Here is a 23,958-nt window from a genome sequence, read left to right on the forward strand (position 1 = left end):
GTCGTCAAAGCTACTCCGTCCAAGAGCAGCATTAGCAGTGGCCTGGCACCCGCTGTATAGATTTGTCATCATATTATAAGGAGCAAAGCCATTTGGCAGCACCTCGCTCTAGGCCTCTCCGCGGCTCTGCGCTGGTTCTCAAATTAGACGTGAATAATCGAGCCAGCGTGTTCCGATGGTGCTGTCACAGGTCGTGTGGGCCGGAACGAGGGTGAGCTGATCATCAGCCTGGAGTCTGGGTGAGCAGCCTCCCGTACCTCACACAGCTTCTCTCCTGCGGCGGCCGTCACGGAACACCGGGGCATCGAGCTCTGTCACGGGCCGAGCTCACAGTGCCAGGAAGGATTCTGAACAGAATGTACCCGAAGAAGCTGGTGGTGCCTGTGAGCGCCAAGACGAACAGATTGTGCTGCAGAGGGTGTTTAGGAAGGGCCATTAAGACAACTTAAGTTATCGAAAGGCTGTGACAGGAGATTCGTGATGCGTGACAGGAATAGGCTTAGGTGGTGGAAGGACAAAGAAAGGAAGTTGGGTCCAAAGTCAAGTAAAGATAGCAGAAGGGCAGATTCTGTGCTTGGGGTATCTGGAAGAGTCTGAAACTCAGGGAAATGGGATATAGTGCTCACAGGCCACTTTTCTTTGGGGCTGAAAGGACTGGGCCTACAGGACGTCTGCATCAGAAGTCCCCTTTCCCAGCAGGTGCTGTGTGGGTTCCAGCTCATGGGGAGGGCTGGGTGTGGCCAGCGGGGGGGGGTGGGCATCACATGCAAGAGAGTGAGCATGGAGAAGGCTCACTGTAGACCGGGAGCTGGGGAGGTGTGGTCCACAGGGGAGGACCAGAGGTCAGAGGACAAGGTCTGGACATTCTGGATATTAGCTCCAGAGGGCCCAGTTGGGGTCTTATTGAGACCATAAATCAGCAGGATGCACGCAGGTTTTTGAGGCATGAGAACTAGTGTTCGATGCTTCCAGGGCCGCCCAGCATCTCTTTGCCCTGCTTCTGACACAGCCTCCTGCCCTGGCACACACTGCAGCACAGGGGGGCACCCTGGGTAGACAGCTGCACAGCAAGGATGTGGATCCGGGTTACTGCATAATCTTCTTTTCCTGAGAGAGGACAGCATTCATAGTGACTCAAGCTTGGAAACTAAGGAATGCCAGAGTATTAGAGATGCAGGTGCATCATCAGAGATGGAGGTTCATCATCGGAGAGGGAGGTGCATCATCGGAGGTGCAGGTGCATCATCGGAGAGGGAGGTGCATCATCGGAGGTGCAGGTGCATCATCAGAGGTGCAGGTGCATCATCGGAGAGGGAGGTGCATCATCGGAGGTGCAGGCGCATCAGGGACACGCGTCGTGAGCAGCTCTTGTGAGCCAAGGGTCACGTGAGGGTGCGGGACGGGGCATACAAATGAGGCCCCCCCTGGTCCCAGGACAGCACCCGGGCGGGGCAGAGGCACCCACCGCGTGGCCGACAGAGGCACTCAGGTGATTTCTTCGGGGCGCGGGGCTCATTGGGGGAAACGAGGCGGGGAAGTAAAAGCCCCGAGCACATCCTGCAGGTGGTGGAGCAAGCAGGTGGCCAGCCCGGCCCGGAGACCCGCTCTCCATCGGGGAATCGGGAGGCGCCGCCGTCCTGGGGACGATGGCTTTGACCCATCCCACCCTGCTTTGTCCCCAGGTGGCCACGCCACGGGGTCCCTTTGCTCATGCTTGAGCTCCCGGGTCACAGGCTGACTCGCCGGGTGGGAGCGAAGCTGGGTCGCTGGGTGGGTGCTGAGCGGCGACCCCCCTTCTCCTGAATGTGAGGACGCCAGGCTCCCTCCGTCACCCTGGGCCCCTCGGAGCAGTTGCTGGGCCGGAGAGGGGGGCCTGGCCGGTGACCCAGGCGGCCCCCGCGGCTGCTCCCCCGCAGGCCTGAGCAGGGGGAGCCCGCACTTAGCCCAGCCCCTCATGGTCGCCCTGCACCTGGAAGTTCCAGAAGCCCTGCCCGGGTTCCTCTCCGACTCCGGGACTAGGTGGAAACTGTGGTCAACCCCTGGTTTTTGTTTTTTTTGTTTTTGTTTTCTAGCAGGACACGTACACACAGGACCCCCCCCCCCCCCCGTCCCTTCATCTGTCTCTGCATATATAGAGACAGATAGTTCTGGGCATGCATGTATGTGCAACTCTTCAGCAATTTAAGATCCAACTTAGAGTGGAAAAGCAGTTGCCCACGTACCCTGGAAATCGCAATATTGTCTCCTTTGTCTTAAAATAATCAGAGAGCAGTTGACCCTTGGACAAACAACAGGTTTGAACCGCATGGGCCCACTTATATATAAGTGGATTTTTCTTTTCTTTTCTTTTTTTTTTTTTTACACTACAGTCCTGTAAATGTATTTTCTCTTCCTTATGATTTTTTAAAATATTTTCCTCCAGCTTACAATTTTTGTAGGAATACAGCATACAGTGCACATGCAAAACAGGTGTCGATTGTTTATGTTACAGGTAAGGCTTCTGGTCCACAAGGCGCTGTTAGTAGTTGGGTTTTGGGGGGGTCAGAAGTCATATATGGACCGAACAGGGAGGCAGCTGTTCCTCCGTCATGGTCGTGCCATCATAGCCCCAGAAACAACCTCCGTTCATTTGTGACCTTGACAGTTTAATAAAATGGATGATACTTTCTGATCAAAAGAAAAAGAAGAACAAAAGAAACCGTGGACGCTTCTGTATGTCCTACAATTAAAACTTACTCCGGGTTAATCGCATGTTTATGATGGAGTTTGTTCGTTTAATAAGTTGTAGTTTTATAATATGGGAAGGAGAAGTTATTTCTCAGGACAACACATCTAGATTTTTTTTTTTTCTGAAGAGATTTTTCTACCGTGTGCTACATTTATGTCCCTGCTTTTAAAATCATTTTTGAGGGATGCCCGGGTGGCCCAGGGGTGCAGCATCTGCCTTGGGCCTGGGGCATGACCCCGGGGTCCCGGGATCGAGTCCCACATCAGGCTCCCTGCATGGAGCCTGCTTCTCCCTCTGCCTGCGTCTCTGCCTCCCTCTGTGTGTCTCTCATGAGTAAATAAATAAAATCTTAAAAAAAAATAATTTTTGAAATTACTGGAGGACAAAAGCAAAAATACGGTGCTCACTGGGAAGCGTCGGAGGGTTTTGCATGCATGGAGCTGCCTTTCCAGCTGTGACTCACCTGGAGTTTGTCCGCTGGACCTTCTCTTCGAGCCCGGCGCACCCTGGAGGGACCGTGGGGTCGCAGGGGGCCTGAGGGGGACGAAAGCAGGCATGATTTTCTCTGCTCGGCAGGGCAAGGGTGGTCTCCCCTGCCTCCCGCCTTTTACCTTCTCCCCGTAAGTCATGTCCTGGGCGGGTAAGAGTCCAGACGACTCGGGCTCATTTTCATGGCTGGAAGAAAACGGATTTAAAATGGTTCTTTTCTTGCTCAAGCTCGGTGCCTATTTATTCATTAAACAGAAATCAACAGTCTTTATTGTGACGTTCAGTGATGAATGTTTAATGCCCTGAACAGGAAAACTGTATCAGAGGTGTCGCTGCTGATCAAGCCCCAATCAGAGCCTGGGGCGCTCAACACGGACACTAGGGGCCCCCCAGGAGTTCTGCGAGGCGGGGTGCAGGCTCTGCAGGACCCATCCCCAGCTGCAGGCCTGGGCCAGGTGAGCTCAGTGCATCCCTGGGGGTCCCTGAGGTGGGGTGCGGACCTGCCGCACCTGCAGGCCTGGGCCAGGTGAGCTTTTTTTCTCTCCCTCCCTCTCCTTCTCTCTCCCCCTCCCTCTCCCTCTTTCTCCCTCCCCCTCCCTATTTAAACCACCACTTGCCTTCCGGGAACAGCCTACCCCAAGGCACAGACACTCCCCTGCAGTGATCCCAAGGCTTACGTGTGTGCCCAACCCGCACCCGGCCTCATTTACACATCTGTATTTCACATATGTCACACTTTGCGCACAATTTCAGTCTCCTCAGAAGGACATAATCACAGATTTTGCTGTTATTTCTTCATTTTTCTTTCTCTTTTTCCTCCCAATTAGCCAATGCTTTTGCAGGGGCGGCGCTCCCGGTGCAGGCCATGGGCCCCAACACCCCTCGATTAGAGGGATCTCAGGGGGTAGCCCCTCAGCCAGGGGGCTCCCGGCTGTGCCTTTTCTCCTCATGCTGCTTCATTCAAGGACCTGAGGTGGTGCAGGCAGGGAGGGGGCACGGCGGCAGGAGCTCTGCAGGGGCCGTGCACCCCGGGGCTGAGCCGTGTCCTGGAATCACAAGCTTCTTGCTCCTCATTCCTCAACAGCATTGGGTGTTTCATTGGGGCCGTTAGGACCATATCACATCATCGTTTTAATTTGCATTTGTAGGAGGAAAAGATTGCCTGTCTTTGCGTGTATTTATTTGCCTCTTCGGCCAAAGACGTATTTTCCTCTTTCATGTCTGCTCGCTTTTTTTTGGTGTTTCTATTGAACTATCTGTCTTTCTCTCATGGATTTGTAGGCATTTTTCAGACCTCCAGAACACAGACTCTTTGTTGATTATGTAGATCGTAAATATTTTTTTCCTTCCCTGGTTGTTTTTCACCTCTTACTAGTGCCTTTCGATGAACAAGTGGTCTTCATTTGAATATAGATCATTTTCCTCTTCTTTTTTTTCCTTTCATGACTAGTGAGTCTTGTGTTCCGTTTGAGGACATTTTGTCTGCTTCACCATCAGGAAGCTACTTCCCTCTGGAAACCTTGTCCTTTTACCATCTACACTTATATCCGTGATCCATCTGGAGATAACTCTTGTCTGTGATGGTAGGTGGGAGATGATGGTGTAGAGAGGTTTTGAGCGCATTTAGCAGGTGGATATCCAATTAGATCCAGCAAGACTTTTATGGAGAAGGCTCTGCTTCCCACACTTCCTTGCACCATCATCTCACTGATCACCACCACGAAGTGGGCAGTATCTGTGCGGGCTGGCTGCTGTCCTCTGTTTCCTCGGGTAACTTACTTATCACGGTGCCGGACCATCCTGCCCTAACCCCAACTCGCAACCTGAGCCGAAACCGCACGTTGGATCCTCAGCTGACTGGACACGCGGCCGCCCCAAGCCTAACTTGCTTTAGCAAGTGCTCGTTTCTTCCTGTAGAGCCAGAGGCGTTTTCCTCATGGTGGAAGTCTAAGAGGCCTCATACACTAGGTCTCAGGGTTGATGGCTGTTGGCAAATCTCCCCAGGTAGATAGTATATTACACGTATAGTCTATATAAGTCATTTTTTATTTCTAGAACTTGGCCTGAAACATAGTTTTATATATTAGTTCTGCCCTATTGCCATGTTTTCCTGTTCCAGGGGTGACAATTATACCTATTTTGAGTCCTCCTATCTTTGCAGACTCTGAACGATGGAGTGTCACAGGGCTCCGTGCTTTGGGTCTTCTTTCATGTTCTGCCAAGACCTAGGGCCTAGGGTTTCTTGCCTGCTCCCACGGTTTCAAGTGCCACGTAAATGCCACAGTGCTCAGAGTGGCAGCGCCAACCGTGACCTCGCTACCCAGGGCTAGACGAGTGCGTACAGTTACCCTCTGACACCGCTCTTGGATATTTAATATGCTCTTCAAACATAACGTGTCCAATGTGAATTTTTTTTTTATTTCTGCCCCTGATTCTACGATGGGGTGCCCTGACTCAGAGAGTAGCAACTCCAGCCCGCTTGCCGGTGCTTCAGCCAAAACATTGGCCTCCTCTTTCTTTTCCACACTCACATCCAATCGAGGAGGAACTTATTCTCTCTTTGGAAACCCACCCATGAGCTCTGCTTCCAGCACCACCACATTCTTCCAAGCAATTGTCACTTCTTTCTTTAATTACTGCAGGAGCCTCTGACTGGCCTTTTGCCCCCTATGTCTGTTACTCTCTCTGTTGCCTGACTGATGCTTTAATATACAAATCATCCCACGTACTCGCTCAGTTCAAGATCCCCCCGAGGCTTATCCTTTCATTTTTTGGTGACCTTCAAAGCCATCCCACAGCCTATGTGGTTTCTTCTCTTAGTTTACCTCCTTTCTTCTGACATACCTTTATGATTTATGCCTTCACTTGACCCAGATCCCTGATCAAATCTCTCATCTGTGAGGCCAGAGTGGTCTTTCCTGATCATCTGCACCCTCCCTAGCATAGAAGTCCTCCCAGCTGTTTCTACCAAGTCCTTTACCTGTCTTACTTTTAGGATCCATCACCATGTGGGGCGTGTGTGTGTGTTCAAGGGCAATGCCTGCCAAATAGTGAGACCTTGGTAAACGTTGGTTGAATAAACAAAATTGCCTTTCCAAAATGCATATTTTAATTAAATTTTTAAAATATAATTTGAAAAGACATTTGCCGACCTCAGTGTGGTGTTCTATGACGTCGACTCATTTTGATTTGGACTGGACTGAGCAAATCACTGAGATCCAATAGAAAAATGCTTTCATTCCCTAAAATGGTTTTCCTCTCTCATTCAGATAGATGCCTCTAGGTTAATGTGAGAATCTGGGTCCATATCTGAGGAAGATACTCTTACTACTTAAATCAGAATTCCGAGGAGCATTGAGCTCACTCCAGTAATACTGACAAGATTTGCAAAACAGTAGGTTCCTCTGAGAGAATACTATTCATAGTAAGAGATTGTAAATTTTGCATGTGAGGTAACAAATGGAAACTATTCCTTAGTTCTTAATATTGCAGGAATCCCGAGTTTGGAAAATATATTTGATTTTTTACATTCCTCTTTAGTAAGATCTCTTAGCTCATTATTTCTACTTTAACCTGATGCTCAATAAGCTGTTCCTTGTGTTTTCTTAATTTGAATCTCTCTTTGATCATCATACTTCATGGTTGTTGATCATCTAGTAAATATAGATGAAAAGTGTTGTGTGTCTTGTAGGAATGCTGATACTAATGTGGGCCGATTGCTGTCTGGATCATATAAATAAGTGAAAGTGCTGCATAAGTCAAAATGTGCTATATATCAATGTTGTTAAGTTTGTTAGGATTACAATAATTATCATTGTTGTTAGGGATAAGAACTTTGCTCAATAAAGTCAGGGGTACGATCAATAACATTTCCTATTTTTGAAGACAATCAATGTAAACTTAACTAAGAGCTCTTCTCTTGCTTACCTAGCAGGAAATTCAATCTGGCCATTGCCTCTCCCTTCAGCCAGAATTGTGTGCAAAATTTTTTAGGTCTTCCTGAGAGAGTCGAAGCACTGAGCTGGGCCTACCAGTCAATGGCAACTAGTCAAACAAACTGGTTGCTGATGCAACTACAGATTCCTTCCTGGTTGGGTGCTTTGCTGCCTCCATGCCACGCTGGGGGAGGGACCCTAGAGGGGCCGGGAGCCCACGTGCCTGGAGTGCAACATTCCCATCCTGTAAAACAGAAGCTAAGTCCTCTCCATTGAGGCACAGGTATTTTATCAGTTAGAACTCAAAGTTGCTGGAATGCATCTGACTCTAAGCAGCTTAAACAAAATGGGCACATTATTATTATTTTTTAAAGATTTTATTTATTTATTCATGAGAGACACAAAGAGAAAGAGAGAGAGAGGGGCAGAGACACACCCAGAGGGAGAAGCAGGCTCCTCACAGGGAGTCCGATGAGGGACTCGATCCTGGGACCCCGGGGTCACGCCCTGGGCCCAAGGCAGACGCTCAACCCCTGAGCCCCCCAGGCCCCCAGATGGGCACATTATACGGCAATAAGCAGCTTACAGAGTTTCCAGAGGGGCCAGGAAAATGAGTTTAAATGCTTCGCGGCCGGATAAATGCCCATCCGCAGCAGGGGACCGTGCCCGTAGGACGGGGAGACGTTTCTGGGCTACACAAGTTTATCTTTCAATTTCCTGTCTTCTGGTGGCGCAGTGACAGTCGAGGGCAGGCATCCACCGGGTCATACGAAGGCGCTTCCCGTGGTTTACCTTGTGTCTGTATCGATGAATTTCGGGCAGGATTGAGGCTCTGCTCTGCTGCCTTTCTGGGCGCCCTTCGATGGTTTGATCGATGCCGCCAAGTGTCCCTAGTTGTCAGGGGGGCAGCAGCGGACGTTCTGCGGAGTATCTGGTGCACCGAGCAATCTGTCTCGGGTCGAGCAGCCTGAGATCCTTGGTGCTCCTTCAGTGATGGAAACAAAATGACTGTTTTATGCAGATGCTCTTCATCACCTGCAAGGACAATTCCAGATAACTCCATTTCACGGTCCAATTCCCAGAGTCATCCGAGGGAACGTCTTGCAGCTAGCTGATCTCGGCCGACCAATGAGCCCGGAGAGCGTTCCAGAACAAATGTGCTGTAGTAGCCACGCGAAGACCTTTTAAAGGTTGAAGCCACTGATTTGTAGCTGCTACCCTGGGGAATTTTAGGCCACATTTCTTTTCTGTCTAATGGAAAGCTGTGGCTTTAATGATGCAAGTGGTCACAGGCTCCAGTGGGTGCAGAGCTGCTTCCTTAGGAGAGTCGGGGCCTCGCCTTGAGACACTCCTGTAGTTTCCATCCTGGAAAGGTAAAGTGGCGAGGACACTTGAGGTACTTCACTTTCTCAGGGAAAAAGCCAGCCTTTTCTAGCGACAACTTCTTATCAGAACGACATACGTGTCTTTTCAAATAACACAGAAGAGTCTTCCGGCACTTGCCATTCAGCTACAGTTGTGGCTCCTCTCTTAATTGTTTGCTTCTTTCCTTCCTGCAAGGAGTTTGAAACAAGTTGGAATTAGTTGCTGAAACCTAGGCTTTGAGAATTTGAGAAATCCAGACTTGGGTTTTCTCTTGGCAAGTTGGGAGCCGGGGCAGCAGTGTGGGGGCCACGTTGCCCCCCGGCGGTAGAAGCCGGGCCGGGCTGCCGAGCCGCGGTCCGCGTAGATGAGGCTCAGGTCCCGCTCCCCTCGAGCTCCTGCTGTTCCCATGTTCCTCCCAGCCGCTCGCTCGCTCTCCTCGCCTGTGTCCTGGGCAGCTGAGTTTGCAAACTGTGGTCCTAGCGCACAACCAGTTAGTCCCTCCAAACAGGAATTTTGAGGAATTTCTTTATTTTTTTAAAGCTTACATGTCAAAATGTGCGTCTCTAGGTTTTTCTAGGGAAAAGATTCATAGCTTCCATCAAATTTTCATTAGAGCTTAAGATCCATTACTTTGGATGCTCTGTCTCTCTCCCCTTCATTTTTTAATAGTCGAGTTATGAGTGTGTTTCAGTGTAAATGTTTTAAGTCCTTGGAGCACCTGGGGGCTCAGCGGTGGAGCACCTGACTTTGGCCCAGGGCGTGACCCCGGGGTCCCGGGATCGAGTCTCACACTGGGCTCCTCACAGGAAGCCTGCTTCTCCCTCTGTGTCTCTGCCTCTCTCTCTCTCTGTGTCTCATGAATAAATAAATGAATTCTTAAAAAATACTTTAAGTCCTCTTTAGGGAATTACGTATAGTATAAATGCTGTAATAGGATTAATACTGATAATAAATAATGGAGAACATGATACTGTCTGGAAGCTAGCTTGGTCTTAAAGATGTTCCAGGCTTGTTCCTCATCTGTAAGTCACAGGGGTCTCAGATTCTCCCGGAGACAGTGGTGAATTGGAGACCTGGACATTTAGGGACATTCTTTCTTGTTCACATCAACTTGGGGGGCTCCTCGGAGTCTAGGGCTCTTCACCTGAGGAAGTGTCTCCATGAACAAATTGTCAGAGGCCCGACTGCTAAAGGGAGGCATGCGGCTCCGTCACGGCGAAGGCTCTGCAGCCCAGGAAGCGGGCATCAGCTGCGGAGAGCGCCTTGCGGGGGAAGCTTGAGGGAATCCACGTCTGGTGGAGGGAGCCTTTGCCTGCCGCCTCGGACAGCGCTTGCGCTCCATCTTCCCGTGTATTCCCTCACCTGCCTCAGGACTTTTTCTATTGCTGTCTACCCCTCTTCCTCTGCCTCCTCCTTCTTAATTCTTCTTCTTCTTCTTCTTCTTCTTCTTCTTCTTCTTCTTCTTCTTCTTCTTTTCTTCTCCTTCTCATCATCCTCTTCCTCCCCTCCCACTCTTCCTCTTCCCACTCTTCCTCCTCTCACTCTTCCTTCTCCTTCTCCTCCTCCTCCTCCTTCTCCTCCTCTTCCTCCTCCTCCTCCTCCTCCTCCTCCTCCTTCTTCTTCTTCTTCTTCTTCTTTCTTCTTTCTCCTCCTTCTTCTTCTTGTTCTTCTCCTTCCTCCTCCTCTTTCTCCTTTTTCTTCTCCTTCTCCTCTTTCTTCTTCTTCTTCTTCTTCTTCTTCTTCTTCTTCTTCTTCTTCTTCTTCTTTTCTTCTTTCCTTTCTCTTCATCCTCTTCCTCCTCCTCTTCCCCCTCCCTCTCTTTCTCTACCTCTTCCTCCTCCTCCTCATTCTTCTTGGATACTATAGCAGACAAATCCTTCATTTAGAATTTCTGGGAGGTAAAGAAATTGTAGTATTGTAAGGTACTGTTTGTATAACATATGTAAAATCCTTAAAAAATGCCTCCAGAAGAAGGCATTGCTATATCTGGAGGAAAAAAATACTGTGATTTGCCTTCCTCTTTGCTCATATTGGAAGCTTTGAGTGACTCATTTTCCCACATGATTGAACACTTGGAAGATTTGGTAAATAATCTGAAATTTCATCAAACCGCTGATAAGAATGTAGCCCCAACACGTCGCTGTGGCAGTTTTGACATTGTGCATTGGGAATGGAAGTCTATAGACTTGTACAGAGAAAGAATGGGCTGGTAAGATCCCCTCTAGCATATTTCTGAAGAACAGCCACTCTAGAGGAAAGCATTTTGGGAAATCACTTCAAAAGTATGGAGCAAGAAAAGGAAAAACTGTGACACACTGTTGTTTTTCATAAATCAGCATGCAAGCTTGATTATTTTATAATTGTTATTTCATTTTTTTTAGCTTTGTTAAATCCTGTTTTGCTCTTTGGCAGAAGGTCTGAGTCAATTTTATAAATATAGTGATAATTGGAACTGTAATAAGTACCAGTGAGTGGTGTTTCTTCAGTGATGGCTTGTGCCCGGAGGTGAATCACTCCACTTCAAATTCTTTGGCACCTTGTGGGAAGCCCTAGCACTACGAGGGCTGGAAAGGAGTATTAAGTGTGTTATAAGCAGAAGGATTTGTTCTTCAAAATGGATGAAGAGAGGTCGGTCAGGATGCCGAACAGGGGCCCTGCATGCAGAAAGGATGGCTGGAGGCTGAGGCAGGGGCAGAGGCTCCCAGACTCACCCCCCCCACCCCCCGGGCACAGGAGCTGCTGTACCACCTGGCTCAGGTGTGATATGGATGGAGTTGAGCAGAACTCAGTGGGCTCAGTGCTCCCCATGTCCTCCGGCACCGCCGATTCTTACCCGGCCCTTTGTGGAGCTCCAGGGTGCAGGATGAAAGGCAGCTTGGCTCCTATTATCAAACTCCAGATTCAATTTTAGGGTACAATGCAATGAATTGGGCTGGGATCAGTAGTACTAATGACAGCTCTTAGAAAAAGATGAACTTCTTCTTACCATCGTAAAAAAATTCGATTTTTATAGTACCTAATAAGATAGTCTTATTTTGATCTGTTTATAGGATAAAAATATGCATATATAATGTAGAGATGAAGAATAGGGATAGAAAGAAACGAGAAGCTAGAAGATCTGTTTTCTAGGCCTACTTGGCTACTAACCTATGACATCAAGCGTCTTCAGACATTACTGTACACCTGGGGGTATTGTTAACATGCAGGTTCTGACTCAGGAGGTCTGGAGGGGGGCCACTCTAACGAGGTCCGGGGGATGCCTGGCTGGTCCTCAGTCCCCACTTAAGACCATATGATCTGAGTCAAAGGCTTGAGTGATCTCTGTCACTTGTCACTTCATATGAAATGTCACCTTCTCCCTGGGGTCTTCCTGGCCATGTAGGCTAAGGGGGGGGGGGCACTTCCCACCCTATCCCCTTAACTGCCTTCACTTTCTTCATTGCCTTTACTCCATAAATGCTTATTTATTTATAGTTTGTCTCTTCCCAGTAGAATGTAGTTTCCATGAGGCAACAGCTTTATTTATTTACTTTTTAAAAAAAAATTATATCCTGAGTGTATGAAGGAGTGCCTGACATATACAGAAGCACAGCACAGAATGAATGGATGAGCTGATGGCTGAATGAATGAGTTTTCCCTTCATCATGGAATGTGTGACATCTTTGGAGTCCAGGGCCTTTTGAAAGATTAAACAATTCCACCTTTGATCTAAGCGTATGCAAGAGCAGTGGGGGAGCCCTCGACATTCAGTTCGTCACTGAATTTGATGTAGGCTACAGGGCGTCTGCAACTATGAGTTGCAAAATTGTACCCTATTTTGCAATTTCTGTTGTGATAAAACTAATCCTAGGAAAATCTTGGCTGGAGACGTCAGACGTTCTTAACCTTCCAGGCCTTAAAAGGTGTGGTTTCTCAGGATTACATGGGTAACTGGAGCTCCTCCAGGATTTCTTCCATTTCAGCCAGTGCCAGAAGATAGGAGGCCCCTCTGCCCTTCTTGCTTGTGGAGTTCCCTAGTCCCCAGGCTGAGGAGATCTGCCGTCGGGCAAGCTGAGTTAGAGTTCCAAACAAGGGACGCTCCTGAGGGTGCAGGCAGGACTGCAGCTCTCAGCAGTGGAAGGCGTGGTTTGTAAAACACAACAGGCAGAGGACAAGGGTAACTGCAGGTCAAGGGCTGATTGCTTCGTGCGGGGAGAAAGGAGGCGGGGTGGGGGGGTGGGCGGCGAGGTTCTCCCCCACCACAGCATTCTGAGCAATAGTGACTTTCATTAAAGCGATCGTCCTTGTTTTACTTGCCTATCTATAAAAAAATCATCCGTGTGAACACATTTTGAAATACTTTTTTCCCATCATTTTCAGGACCAAACCTCACATTTTAAAGTATTCCCCCCAAGAAAGGTCCCGCCTTGGGTGTGTGGCAGGGCAGCAGAAGGCGATAAGCACCAAGGAGACACAAATGACTAAGAAGGTGGCCTTCAATACTCTAACTCCAAATTTAAAACTAATTTATCTTAATTAAATTAATTAAATTGCAAACTGCTAAGAAAAGATGTGACTTGAATTAGTGTTTGTTCTTTTTCCTTGCCAAGAGTGAAAAGGCAAGTAAGTTAGTGTTAGTTAAAATCTAGATGATTTAGGTAAGTTAGTCAAGCAATAATTTCAGCCAGAAGTTTGGCCACTTCTCTTCAATTCCAAGGTATACCTGCTAATCTTCTCACTCATGGAGAAGCAAATTGTCCAGATTTGTGGCTGATGTCTTCTACGACAGAAGCCCCTACCCCATTTCTCACAAGAGGCTGTCTCAAAATGATGTCCAGGTATTGCGTGGTGGCTGCGGGGAAGTAGGAGGAGAAACCCACGGTGGGGATGCCAGCTGGTGATAGCGCTGCTGGGAGGCACTTTTTCTTCTCTGAGAAGCCCGTTAAACCGCAGGGACTGGAGAGCTCTCCCAGGTAAGCCCTCTGGATTTATTGGGACGGAAGCGTAGTCTACCTGCCAGACTGTAAAATTCCCACACGTCGAGCTTTATTGCCTACAGATCTGAACTAGAGGTGACACGGTATTGGCATCTTCTTCTAACATGCATCTGTTGAGAAATGGAAAAGCAAAGAGCCAATGCTCATGAAATGATCGCTCCGCCAAACGTGGCCGCATCCTGTATCTATGAAAAAGATCATTAATGAGAGAAGTCAAAGATGTCAAAGATAACAGGGCGATAAATGAATTAATAAACTCTTCTCATCATGAAAGTCATGAGGGTGGTGGACCCGTGCGAGGGGAGTCCTGCTTTGTGGATGAGGTAGTACAATAGGGTCAAGACCATGTCCTTGAAGAAGACAGCGGTTTTGATAAGGGGAAGTACACGTACCTACACTAGAGATGCACAAAAGCATTTTTTTATAACCCATAATGACAAAATGCTTTTAGAGACTATTTTCTTAGGTCTAAAGTATTATTGCAAAATCATGGCTGTGGGGCTTTACCAGTGGTAGCGTTTTAGTCATGCAATAAATATTGCATAAAATAAAATAAAGGATTTCCCCTAAATATGCAGAGGTCACTTATCTTTCTAGCTTACTTCATGGGGCTGAGAGGAGCTTGACAAGTACCCTGAGATGCTTGGTAAGGAAGGCTTCCTGCAGTGGTTGAGGTAGTCACCGTCTTGGGCCAGAAGCATACACCTCACCGTATAAACCAGGACTGAAGAGCTCCTAGGACTTTAAAGGTACGGTGGCAGGTGACTACCATATGGGGGCTTGTGGGTCACAAGGAAGGGATTCTACCATTGGTGTAGTAAATTAGGCCATAATATTTGAACAGCCATGAACTAATGGATAATCACCAGCTAGCAATAGTGAAAAAAAAACAAAACAAAAACAAAACAAAACAAAAAAAACATGTAACAATCGTTTGCTGTTGACTAAATGGCTATACTCTTTTATTAATTATTTGGTTTAGTGTCTGACCAGCCTGTTTCCCATGATGGCACCCTTTCAGAAGAACCAGGGTGGCTGAAGTGATATTTTTCCACATTGTGACAGATGTTTCTAGACAAATAGGGTATTTTACACTGAGTATACAGAAAGCATGGCCAATATTTGGATACACAGAATGGTAAAATGAATGAAAATGCCCTTTTAACCAAATGGATAGACATCCTATTAGATTCTTTTCATTAAATGGCCAAAAAGCACGTGTCACATCTGGCCTATTGTTCAGTCACTTTCCAGTCAAGTTCTTAAGTGATTTCCTAGGCCATGAAATGCATGTTGAAAGGGGTCTTTTTCACTCTGCTGTGGCCTCTCCTCTTGAGCTGACATTACACAGTGCACATCACTGTCACTGTCACAGCATGAGCTGGATATTTTGGGCAAAACCTCTTTCATATGGATGTCAGATACTACTGCCAGCATTACATGTTCAGAATTCAGATCTTGTATTCCAGAAAGGATTTTTTCCCCCTCTTGGTTGTATTGACTCTTTAAGATTTGTTGTTAAACCATCTTCAGTGGGCCCTATAAATGGTGAATTTGTGAAGAAGGTTAATATTAATAATTTCATTTTATGGCAAATCCACAACGATGGCTTGGTTAGGGAATGCTGATTATTTTAACATCTTAGGATCCAAGATTTTTTTACTTGATATTCATTTACATATTTGTGTGTGTATCATATATATTATATATATCATGCTTATATAGAAAATAATGATAAAAAGCATATATAGAGAGATACACAGGTTTTGTTTTGACCACCATTTTCCATACAAACATCTTTTGTTCTCTTCTCTCTTATACGGTAAATGTCTATGTTAAGCATATTACCTTGCATACAACCTAGGAAAAATCAGGCACCTCTGAGGTATATAATCAGCTATAGCATAATTGGTTAGATACATTGAGGGTAATTTTTTATAATCTTTCTGCATTAAAGATCAAAGTCCTGCCCATCAAGTTAACAGAACTCAGAAACGTTGGCAAATACATTAACTGGTCTTTTCTTTCAGGTCTGATTTTGATCATGGAACGTCAGTCTTAGAAGTAAGAAAAAAATATCCTACCTCTGGCATTACTTACAGCCTTGGAGAAGGCACCTGACTTCTTTTTTATTTACCATGTCTATAAGAAGTTGGATTTGGAAAGGTTCAAGGTAATATTTTGCAAAGAAAGTGTTAACATTTGTTTAGAAAAATTATAAAAGACATTTAGGAGAGAAAAAAATGTTTTGGGGCTTCTTAAAGCTTTTTATTCAGACCCAGGATGGAATTTTTATTCAGGGTGGGATTTCCTTCTGTGGGGGAGATGACTAGATGAGAAACATTTCTTTCTCCCACCCGGTTGCCATGAAAAAGACTGACTGATACGGGGGCGTTACAAACTCGAAAGGGTTACAGTCAGGAAATGCGTGCTGGCGTGGTGGGTCTGACGGAGCCTGGGATCTCAAAACGTAAGTGGCAGGTACCTGGGAGAAGTGTGGGAAGCGGAGATGTCCAGCTTGGTTTATTGATAGTACGGGACGTCTCATAAGGCAGACAGAGCAGCATCTAGAACCTTAATCAGGCCCCATTCTGCCATGGAGACAGGCTGACACATGGTCAGTGTCCGAGACGCAGCAGCAGGTACCAAGGACTAAACCATAGCATGACAGGTGCTAGGCGAGGGTCACTGGAAAGTACTGTAGGTTTTTACTGATGTCACTCCAGGCAGATTATGAAGGTTGCAGCGGAGGAAGGGAGAGATGGAAATCCTCTTCATACTCCTGTGAGTTTCTTGGTGACGCAGGTTGGCCCATGGAGCATCTGCATTATGCTTTTACCCCGGTACCTACCCCAGTGCCTGACATTCAGTATGTGCCCCGAAGACATGTGCTGTTGAAAGAAATATCAGATTATCAATACGGATGAATGGTGTGAGTTTGATCTTGATAAATGAGAACCATAGATCATACTTGACATTCTGAGAAAAACATTGTTTTGGGTTGGTTCACCATGACAGTATAATGAGAAAAGCATATATTTTTATATAAAAATAAGTATGAGTATTGTCTATGAGACAGTAAAAATAAAGCTTTCAATACTTTGTTGATGACTTGTATTACTTTTTTAAGATTTTATTTAGTTATTCACAGACACACAGAGAGAGGCAGAGACACAGGCAGAGGGAGAAGCAGGCTCCATGCAAGGAGCCCGATGTGGGACTCGATCCCGGGTCTCCAGGATCACACCCTGGGTTGAAGGCAGGCACCAAACCGCTGCGCCACCTGGGGCTGCCCATGACTTGTATTACTTAAGGATTTATATTGTATTTATAGTAATTAGTGAGCTTGTTGCAATTAAATGCTGGTTTTGATGCATAGACAAAATACACAATAAATATTTATAAAAAAATAAGTGAATGCAATTTATAATAGGCTGTTCGTACCATCAATTTAATCTATAAGTATGTGAAATAATTATATTAATAGAATTATCATGGAAAAGATGGGGAATATAATAGGTAATATCTGAAGAATATACACTGTCTTCTGACTTAGTCGCAGGGTTAAAAAAAGTAGCAGGAAAATAATTTTGCTCATTCTGTCACTCTTAGGCAAAGCTAAGATATTTATAGTTTCCTTTTAAGAGAAGAGTGTACTTTTTTTATAGTGCAATTTTTATAAATGATAATTGTAAGTTTTGATAAAAATTAATGAATTCTAAAAGAAATGATCTCCTCCAAAAAATCTGAGTGTAAAAACAAATTTCTTTTTGTCAAATGATATTTTTTAGAGTGATTGCAAATTAAAATTTATTCTCATGTTAAAAATTGGGCCTCTGAATGTAAAAACATTCATAGGCATAGAAAAGGAGAATGTATTACAAGTATAAAATTTCGGAATGAATTCTTTATTTTCGAATGTAGCGTGTATGATAATTGTCATTAAACTCAAATATTCTATGAAGAGGACTAGAGACAGAGGCTGTGTTCTTTTGGTTCTGAGGCCTGGAGAGAAGGAAATGTAGTCTACACGTCGCCTGATTTTATCTCGTGTCTCTTTTATCCACAGCATTTACATTTTTTTGTCCTTCCTTCTAATTGGGCTTGTTTATCTCATGTGCTAGGTCTTCATGGTTTATTCAGCAGCTCTGGTGAGGCCTGTTAAGGGTCCTGATTTGTTTGCTTAGCACACTTTTGGGAAGAAAAAGAGCCACTATGTTCCAGCAGACAATACAGTCACCGTTTAAAAGGACGGTTCCACACAACCTGTTTGCTCTTAAAGCGTAGATCTTCCCTTAGTGACTCTGCTTTCTCCAAGGTCTGTCTACAAGGGAGGAGGAGAAGCCCGCCTGCTTCAGATGACTCCGCGGAGATTCCGATTCTTGACGTTGTCTAGTAGGAAGGGGACCTGCGGGGCAGGCCTGGGCCCCCGTAGCCCGGGTACCGCGCTGGAGCCCTGTGGGACCTGGGCCCCCTGACCCCTGCAGGCTCACCGAGCCCAAGCTCCCTGGCCTGGCCCCCGACCCCTGCAGGGTCACCGAGCCCAAGCTCCCTGGCCTGGACCCCGACCCCTGCAGGGTCATGAGCCCAAGCTCCCTGGCCTGGACCCCGACCCCTGCAGGCTCACCGAGCCCAAGCTCCCTGGCCTGGCCCCCGGCCCCTGCAGGGTCATGAGCCCAAGCTCCCTGGCCTGGCCCCCGTCCCCTGCAGGGTCATGAGCCCAAGCTCCCTGGCCTGGCCCCCCCACCCACATGCCAAGTGCCCCCTGGTGCAAAGCCCTGCGCTCCACCCGGTGGACAGTATGGAGAGCACTCGAGCACACGAGTGTCTGCAACTCAAGCCTTCAGTCCCGTGGGCCCCAGCCTGTTAAAGATGAAGATCTCTTTATCTTTCTTTAGTTTTTAAAAGATTTTATTTATTCATTTGAGAGAGAGAGAGAGAGGGAGAGCTCGAGTGCATCTGCACATCTGGGCAGGGGAGGGCAAGCAGAGGGAGAGGGGGCCACGGACTCCCCCCTGAGCAGGGAGCCCAGCTGCAGGCTCGAGCCCAGCACCTGGAGACCATGGCCTGAGCCACAGTCAGACGCTTCACCCCCGGAGCACCCAGGCCCCACCTTTTCCTTCTTTAGAAACAGCCGGTGTTCATTGACTATATACCGTGTGCCGGGCCCGTGCGCTGTCTCCGTGCTGAGTTCTTCATGCACACTATCTTCTCCTGGGGGGGGGGGGGGCAGGGGAAGTGGACAGATACATGTATTTATTATTTTATTATTTTTAAAGATTTTATTTATTTATTCATGAGAGGCCCAGAGAGAGAGGCAGAGACACAGGCGGAGGGAGAAGCAGGCTCCACGCAGGGAGCCCGACCTGGGGCTCGATCCCGGGATCCCGGGGTCATGGCCTGAGCCAAAGGTGGATGCTCAACTGCTGAGCCCCCCAGGGGCCCCAAGATATATCTATTTTTTAAACTATTTTTTAAAATAGATATAAAATTCATCATTTTTTAAAGATTTTTTTTTTATTAAAGTTCAGTTTGCCCACATATAGCATGACACCCAGTGCTCATCCCACCAAGTGCCGCCCTCAGTGCCCGTCACCCTGTCACCCCAACCCCCCGCCCACCTCCCTTTCCACCACCCCTTGTTCGTTTCCCAGAGTTAGGAGTCTCATCATTTTAAACACTTTTAAGCGTGCATTTCAGTGGCATTACGTGCACAGTGTTGCACGACCATCACTGCCGCCTACTTCAAATCTCCACAAAGCCACACAGAAACTGTTCTGATTCAATAATTGCTTCCCCTTCTCCCCGCCCCAAGCCCCCGGGAGCCTCACGTGTGCTTTCAGTCTCTGAGCATTTGCCTGTTGGAGATACTTGGTAGGAGTGGGGCTGCAGAGCATCTGTTCTTTTATATGTGGCTTGTTTCATGGGGTCGAACGTGGCTGAGCCTCGCTTGCGCTGAGGCGTGTCTCAGGACCTCCGTCCTGTCCCGCGCGAGCAGTGCTTCCCGTGTGTATACTCTGCATTTCGTTTATCCAGTCGGTTGATGGACACTTGGGTTGTTTTTCTGTCAAGCTTCCAGTTTCTGCAATCGTAGACCGAGTCCGTGCCCTGATACCTCATCCCTTCCCAGAGTGACAGTGAAGCCATCCTCCCTCCGTATTCTCCTTCGTCCTTATTCCATTTAGAATCAGCTCTTTGCCCCTTTTTATTTCTCGGCTTTTGCTTTCTCTCTCTGCTAATGACTATCCTAGCCTATGTGTACCTATTTTTTTTTTCCAGAAGGCCTAATTTCAGTGTGTTCACAATTGAGTTAAATTTCTTCTAGGATTCATTGCAGTGAAAATATCAGTGTAGATTTTTTTCTCTCAATTCATTGATTGATGCTTTACCATTTCCCCCCAGATCAAAAGGAATTACAAGATCTTTATATAATTTACCGAAATAGCATCCATCGTTTGAATAATTACTTGACCTCCTTGTTGAGTTTATTTTATTACAAATACATTTTTAACATTTTACGAGATCATTCTAACTATGCTGTATTTACTAGAGTCAAGGTGAGGCAAGAATGACTAAGGCTGTGCCCATGGAGGAAATTCCTCTATAGTTGTTGAAGTTTCTATAAAGCCCTGCTACTGAACTAATTTTACAGATTCCCTTTACTGATATCAGTTATTAATAAATTGGATTTAGAAAAAAAGTATTCCATATCCTTTATTCTCAGGAGAAAAGAAAATAGTTTAAACCAGCAACACCAATGAATTAAATTTAATGAGGACATTTGTGGCAATAATGATGGAGTGTCAAGGTCTCTAAGATGCGGCGTGCTAGCTATTTTTCATTCTCTTTAATTTACACATGAAGGCTTAAAGAGCTGTGGGCAAGCTCCTTCAAAGAAAAGAACATCACTGCTGAACCAAAGCTAATGCAAAATTATTTGAAAACTAGAGAGTCCTTTTAGCACACAATAATAGAGGAAAGCAGAGCTTTTATATTACAAAATATAAGCTTCTGTTTAAAGGATTTCCCCCTCTTTACCGTTCATATCAAGTACACCCAATTCATTTTTTATTCAGCTCCCAATTTTTTAGGCTGTGGTGGATCAGTGGGTCATGTGGGAGTATGGTGAAAAAAATGGTATTAAAAAAACAATCTTGGGATCCCTGGGTGGCGCAGCAGTTTGGCGCCTGCCTTTGGCCCAGGGCACGATCCTGGAGACCCGGGATCGAATCCCACATCGGGCTCCCGGTGCATGGAGCCTGCTTCTCCCTCTGCCTGTGTCTCTGCCTCTCTCTCTTTCTCTCTGTGTGACTATCATAAATAAATAAAAAATTAAAAAAAAATAAAAAAATAATCTTATTTATTTTATTTTATTTTATTATTTTATTATTTTATTTTTTTGCCCAAATATTTTTTTATGAATTTATTTTTTATTGGTGTTCAATTTGCCCACATATAGAATACCACCCAGTGCTCATCCAGTCAAGTGTCCCCCTCAGTGCCCGTCACCCAGTCACCCCCACCCCCCGCCCACCTCCCCTTCCACTACTCCTTGTTCATCTCCCAGAGTTAGGAGTTTTTCATGTTCTGTCTCCCTTTCTGATATTTCCCACTCATTTTTTCCTCCTTTCCCCTTTATTCCCTTTCACTATTTTTTATATTCCCCAAATGAATGAGACCATCTAATGTTTGTCCTTCTCCGATTGACTTATCTCACTCAGCATCATACCCTCTAGGTCCATCCACGTGGAAGCAAATGGTTGGTATTTGTCGTTTCTAATGGAAAGATGAATGGATAAAGAAGATGTGGTTTATGTATACAATGGAATATTACTCAAAACAATCTTATTTTAACAATAACAGACTGGATATCGTTTAGTATTTCTTATATTCCCATTCATTTTGTGTAATGACACGCACAAAAAGTATGTAAATATTATCTTTAACAATCTTTGGGTGAGTGAAAGGATAGAGAGTTTATGCTACTATAAATTATAGTTGGAAATCTGACGCTGAGATGGTCTATACCTGTCAGGGAAACCAGCACAAAGAACAATTAATCCATCCTTTTGATTGTTTTCATAATCAATACCGATTTCTGTGGTTTCATTGACCCGGTCACAAATCACATTGAATCTTAACTTGGAAAAACCCAACACTTTACTTCTCCCTCTCTCTTTAGCTGACGCCTTTCCAAAGGAGATGCTCACCAAATGTTTGTGAAAGAACAAGATGAAAGACGACCGTGTGACTTGATGTCATTTCCCAGAAAAAAACAGACAACATGGCCAAATGGCACTCTATGGTCCAATGCCATTTGGACTAATGATTTATTCCTTTGACTTCTTTTTTTAAGAAAGTAAAATAAACCCCCAAACAGCATCGTCCTGCTGTGGCACGTCTCTGTTAAATGCTCTGTGCTTGCTCAACAAATCCTGAAGCAAAAATGGAAACCCTGTGTTTATGAGTGAAATTATAACTACTGTTCGTGATAAAAACATATGGAGCAGGAGTTATGAACTGGGGTTCATGGGTCCCCAGGATGGCATGGTGAGAGTGGAGAGATTCTGGGTGACTGAGAAAACTGAAATGATTAACAAATTTTGGAGCATATTTTTCTGGGATGGGGAGACTTAACACTGATTGAACTGCTCCTATTTGCTTAGAGCTCTTCTAGCCATTTTATGAGTTTTTACTCCCTTTGTCCTCGTGACAGCCCTAGGATGGCAATGTTCCCATTATCTTCCTATTACAGATGAGAAAAATGACATACAAAGATTTTATATAACTTGCCTAGGGCGTCTCGACAACTGAGGGGTCAAGCCAGCATTTGAACCCAGAAGTCTGGCTCTAGGATCTATGTTCCTAAGCTGCATATATACTGTGCTATCTCTTGATGGAGAATAGGTTTTATAACTTTTTTTTTTCAGACTTTCAGAAGAATTTGTGACCTAAACAGCGTAGATATCTTCTAGAGTAGAGGAGACAACCGAACCACAGAAATGCTGCTTTCATTAGACACGCCATGGAGTACAGCCCGGGGTAGGGGTGGGGGGTGGGGTTGTCACCACTAAGACAAATCAGATGTAGGCACCTGTGGTCACTTAGATGTTAGGCATTTTTAAGGTCTGCTGATAAGTACCAACCATTTATTAATTTAATCTGGCTCCCCAGGATGTCGTATTGCATACTGTCAATGATAAAATGGAGAAAATAATGATAAGGATCAAGATTCCGACAACGTAGGTAAAATGAGTTGAGCAAAATCTGGGGAAAGTTGAAATTTAAGTAGAGACCATAGAACAAATAAAATACATTTACTTAAATTGAGCCTAGAATTCCTGTTGGTCAAAGCAAAATGCAAAACATGATCAGTTCCATGATTCACAGTTTCTAAGAAAATCTACCACTCCCTCAGATAATAACACATCGCTTTATGTGAAATCGGTAATACATTTTATTTGAGTGTATAGTGAATTTTTTTTTCAGTGGCATCTCTCTGATACATGTCATAGCTGGTGATGGACCTAACTGTGCCCCCTCAAAGTTCATGGACTGAAGTCTTAACCCCCAGTAATTCTGAATGTGAATTCATGTGGAACAAGGGCCTTCAAATTAAGATTAAAGGTCAAATTAGTAAACCTCAATCTGATATGACCAGTGTACTTAAAGGAATAGGCTATAAGGACCCGGACATGCCCATGAACCGGAGAGATCCCGTGAGGACAGTAAGGAGACGGCCGTCTACAAACCTAGGAAAGAGGCCTCAGAAGAAACCAAATCTGCAGACACTTTTTTCTTGGATTTGTAGCCTCCGGGGCTGTGAAAAAATAAGTTTCTGTTGTTGAAGCCACTCAATCTGTGGTATTTTGTTACGGCAGCCCTCGATGACCATATAAGTAGGTTCCTTAGAATACTTGATGGTAATCTATGCTTCAGCATCCATTTGGTTCTTAAAATATTTTGCATGGCAGCTGAGGAAGCAGAGCCAAGTTAGATGAGGACTCCCCAGTGAAATTCTGAGGACCCCAAAACAAGGTAGTCTGAGCACAGCGCCTTTTCTACCTTTTCTAAAACAGCTTCATTTGGAGATGAGATTTAGACCATTTAGAGGAATGGATGAACTCTCTGTGTGTGTGTGTGTGTGTGTGTTGGGGATGTATTTGGATATAATATACTGCTCTAGACAGCACTTAACTGCATGGTAAAAGCATAAAATAAAATATAGTTTCTATACCACAAATTAAAACTTAGGACTATTGGGCAAAAGACTTGATCTTTGATGGAAATGGAAAGGCCCTACCAAGGGTTGTGTCCTTTCGTTCATGGTCACCTTGGCTTCGAACCACAGGGCAAACCTCCTCAGGAGCAAGAATTTTTATTTGAAAGAGTTGTGGCCCAAAACTGACACATGAAAAAAAAGTAACGAATGACATGTGAATGTTTAAGTTGCACATCATAAGTT

General features: G+C 45.6%; 1 long non-coding RNA gene across 3 annotated transcripts; it reads left to right on the plus strand.

Annotated features, from left to right (window-relative positions):
- Positions 1-382: 382 nt before the first annotated feature.
- Positions 383-21,875, plus strand: LOC140636470 (uncharacterized). 3 transcript variants are annotated; one of them, XR_012033652.1, is made up of 6 exons: positions 383-1,489; positions 12,877-12,985; positions 13,335-13,469; positions 14,091-14,242; positions 15,524-15,666; positions 21,676-21,875. It is a non-coding gene; the product is annotated as an uncharacterized lncRNA (long non-coding RNA). The 3 variants fall into 3 exon arrangements; XR_012033653.1 differs by lacking the exon at positions 12,877-12,985; XR_012033651.1 differs by lacking the exon at positions 383-1,489 and having other exon boundaries at positions 10,554-12,985.
- The last annotated feature ends 2,083 nt before the right edge of the window (positions 21,876-23,958 follow it).

Source organism: Canis lupus, chromosome 7 (assembly GCF_048164855.1).
Source record: "Canis lupus baileyi chromosome 7, mCanLup2.hap1, whole genome shotgun sequence".
In the NCBI taxonomy this organism is placed as follows: Eukaryota; Metazoa; Chordata; class Mammalia; order Carnivora; family Canidae; genus Canis; species Canis lupus.